The sequence below is a fragment of the Populus alba genome, chromosome 11, assembly GCF_005239225.2.
Source record: "Populus alba chromosome 11, ASM523922v2, whole genome shotgun sequence".
NCBI classification, from domain to species: Eukaryota; Viridiplantae; Streptophyta; class Magnoliopsida; order Malpighiales; family Salicaceae; genus Populus; species Populus alba.
This window is the reverse complement of record NC_133294.1, coordinates 8,609,537-8,613,847: the sequence shown is the minus strand read 5'-3', so window position 1 is coordinate 8,613,847 and position 4,311 is coordinate 8,609,537. Positions and strand designations below refer to the sequence as shown.

General features: G+C 30.7%; 1 pseudogene; it reads left to right on the top strand.

The window, feature by feature from the left end:
* Positions 1-350: 350 nt before the first annotated feature.
* LOC118054834 (vacuolar protein sorting-associated protein 29-like) lies at positions 351-2,677 on the top strand (annotated as a pseudogene).
* Positions 2,678-4,311: the final 1,634 nt, after the last annotated feature.

The window sequence follows — 4,311 nt, the reverse complement described above, 5'->3', positions numbered from 1 at the left end:
GGTGCATGGAAGGTGTCCTAGTTAAATTATCATATCGGCTCAGGGGCGATTTATTTATTTTATTTATTTTATTTATTTTTTAAATATTATTTTCATGTTATCCTAATTAAATTTTTTTAAAATCTATTCCATTCATTATTATTTTTTATATTTTTTTATCTAATTAAAATAAAATTAATTTATTATTTATGACTTGATTCACATTTTTTGTATGTTATAAAACATTGCTTGTTGAACATATATATATATATATATATATATATATATATATATATATATATATATTTAAATTGGCATTTAGACAAAACACAAGTGCATCGAGACTAGGATTATGGAAACAACATCATTTTATGATATTAATTTCTTCTTTCCTTTTCATATGGGACATAATCGACAATTAAGTAGTAAATTTGGGGGTAAAATATGGCAAAGCTTTGCCCGTCCTAATTTGTTTAGAAGTCTTGAACAGCTGGAGAACGACATCGTTCATCTCCAAAGTATAGAGAATCCATCACATCGATTAACAACAGAGAGAGAGAGAGAGAGAGAGAGAGAGAGAGAGTTCTCCAAACTTTGAAAGCTCTTTTGAGTTTGTGTATCTGCAAAACTCAGTGGGTTTGTCACTTTGTTGGGGATGGTGTTGGTATTGGCTCTGGGGGATCTACACATACCCCACAAAGCACCTGATCTCCCTGCAAAGTTCAAGTCCTGTCATTTGCACTGGCAATCTTTCTATCAAAGTATGTTCTTTCTACCATACTGTAATAATAATGGGCTTCTTTTGTTATTTCAGTTCATTTCTAATTAGATTATTGTTATTATTTGGTCAAATCAAATCCCTTTTCTTGTTTCATTGAATTTGACAAGATTAATGAACATGGCCTTTTCACTTGATTTTAATAAAGCGGAGCTTTTTTCTTGATTTCTATATGCTAACGTATTAATACTTAACCTTGCGATTGCACAGTTGCCCATGTTGGCTTTTCAGCGTTGTGTCTGGTTTTCGATGGATAGGCTTGTTGGGCTAAGCTTTAGGTTTAAACCAATTTTGTATTCAAAAGTGTTCTCCTTTGGGAAATAATAATAATAATTATTAAAAAAAAAAAAAAACAACACCAGCGTGTGTGCTGATACTGTGTTAGCAGTATGAATGTCATTTGAGATGGTGCAAATCCTCTAGAAGCATTTAAGCATTAGTTTTGTTTAGCTTGCTGAAATAAATTTCACTAACTTATATTTTTCTAATGAGATTTCTAGGAAGTTCATGACTATTTGAGGACTCTTTGCCCTGACTTACATATTACTGGAGGCGAGTATGATGAAGATACTCGATATCCTGAGACCAAAACGTTAACTATTGGTCAATTCAAGTTAGGACTATGCCATGGTCATCAGGTTTGATTTCCTTTTTTTCTCTTTATTATTTTTCTATCCTTCTTTTTCCTTAACCAAATGCATCTGTCTATTTTACTAGCAAACGATCCCTTTTACATTCTTCCCAGCATAACCAGGATCCTCAATCCATTCTAAATTTCTGGCCTTGCATATAGCACTCAAATTAATGACTTCTTTTGTAGCTGTTGTGGTTCATTACAAACATGTAATGTTTTCCATGGTGCAATTTTACTTTACATGTCAGCAAAGACATCTAGTCGCCCAGCCTTATCCTTGTACTCTTTTGCCCTTAATTTTTCGTACTTTCTTCATTAAAATTAATCTGGATTTTAAATAGTATTGCCGCTCTCACCATATTCATTAAATTTTTCATTGATTCATTCTTCTATTTCTAGTAGGTTCAAGACTAAAACAAATGTTTTTGCAACTCCCTCACCTGTCATTGTTAAGCATTAATTATCTTTTTGGTGTCAGGTGAAACTTCCTTGAGTAGACGTTAAGTGTGATGTATGTCCATTTCCACTAGCTACTGATTCCTCTGTTTGTTTTATTTTTCATTTTATGAAGTGAGAAAGAATAAAGATATAGTGACAAAGATGAGAGGAAGTCCTCCACACTCTTTCTTGTGTTGCTGTAAATCCCACGGACTCATCGATTTCAGTCATCTTCAGTACAACCTTATTTATTCTTGAGTGGAACATCCACTAGCCTCATGGTTAATGATTTGTATTCTTGAGAAACCATGTGTGCTGGCAAAGGCCAATGCCTTGTGGTTTTAAGATAATGATCTGCTTTTCATGAGTTTCGTATGCTGATTTTGTAAAGTTTCATCTTGTAGTTACTAGTTTTGTTTTGGTTTGATGCTATAAAGGTTGTTCCATGGGGGGATTTAGACTCGCTAGCAGTTCTCCAGAGGCAGCTGGATGTAGACATACTTGTGACTGGTCATACCCATCAATTCACAGCTTACAAGCATGAAGGGGGTGTTGTTATAAACCCAGGCTCCGCCACTGGTGCCTACAGCAACATTACCTATGATGAATATTTTTTGATAACTTTTATCATAACCCATTTTTATATCCTTTTTTTTCCTTCAAAAATCCAAATAAAAAGCAAAAAACAAAAAAAAACTCAATATATATTTTGGACTCATTCGCACTGTTTTCATGATTTTCAATGTTTATTAAAAAAAATATCAAAATTTAAAAATATATTTTTAATGTGTTTAGTTATTAATGCATCCATTCTAAAACCCTTAGTAGTTTTTTCTAATCAAAATTGACATTGATGTTGTTTTCTTTTGAAAAAAAATCAAAATACAAAAAAATTAAATAAAATAATATGAAAAAAAAAAAAAGCAAAGATGCAAAGAAGAAAAATGAGCGAGAAAATAAAAATTTTGGTCTAGAAATACTAAAGGAATCTTGTAAGAGATGGAGGGCACCATCTGATTAAAAAATCGATAGCCTCAATCTTATTCTTTTTTTTCTAAAAATACACCTAAAAACCCTAACTATTTTTTCTTATAAATTGAAGCTTTAACCACCACTCCCCCTTAAAAAAAAAAAAAAAATATTACCTTTCATCTTTCATAGGCTAACCCTTTATCTCCTATTGGTTGTCCAACCTTCCCTCACACTTTAGCCCTCACACATTCAAGGAAAACCAAAACCTAATTTCTCTCTTACAATCCTAATAAAAAAACAGATCCCTTGACTTTTTCCTCACACTTGAGACATCCACCCACTGTGTAACATATTTCTCTCACCATCACAATCTTAGATAGACCACCATACCAATAACAAGACCAAGTAGACCTCACTCTTTTAAAAAATTTCAAGAACCAAAGTCAACAATTACAAAATTACAAAAGGTCTGAAAAAAAAAGGCACTATGCACATAAGCCATGGTGAATAATTTATTTTAATTTATAACTAGATTGGTGGCTCATGCCATGCTGCGAGCTGAACAAACCATTTTTTTAACGCAAAAAAAAAAAAAGAAGCTTAGGTTACAATAGTATTTTTAAAGAAGTAAAATAAATTCGAGAGTTAGATTATTAACTTTATTGGATTTAATAATCTCAATTAATTTAACAATGTGATTAAAAAAATAAGTAATAACAACAGAGAAATTGAAAAAAAAAAAAAGAGTCCGAGTCGACTTCTGTTAACTCTCGAAACTCGTGACTTTACACATTAGATTAGAATAATCCTATAAAAGGATGGAATGGAAAAAGAAAAAGAATTGTAAACAAAGACCTACCAAGAAAAGACTTAAGCCAACTTGGATTAATCTTTTAAACCCATGACTTTAGTCTTGAGATTAGAATCATCTCATATAAGATAAACCTGAAACAATCATAAGTCAAACCCTAGATTAACAAAATCCTGATCAATAAAATATTGAGGGATAAAATCAAAAAAGAAAGTTCCAATACCAAAGGGATTAAAAACAAAACAAATAACAATTAAAAAAAATAAAAACAAAATCTCCATAAAATAAAATGAAATAAAATATTAAGTGATACAATTAAAAAGATAATTCAATTAAGAGAATGATATAAAATATTAAAGGATGCAATTAAAAAGATAATTTAATTAAAAGAATGATTAAAAATAAAAAAATTCATAATAAAAAGAATAAGGACTGGATCTAAAAGGTGAGAAAAATCAAAAGAGAATTAAATTGAAAAAAATTCCAATTTTTATAAATTATTTAAAAAGAAAATAAATAACAATAAAAAAATAAAGACTAAATCTAAGAGAAAACAAATTAAATAGCTGCTTTGAAAATGTGTAGGGGAAGGCTCTAAAGCCAAGGAGGAGAGAGGAAAGAAGGAAGGAAATAAAATAGTTACTAGTGCAAAACTAGATATATTTTTGGTCACACCTGCCGCCTAAGAATAGAGGCAAC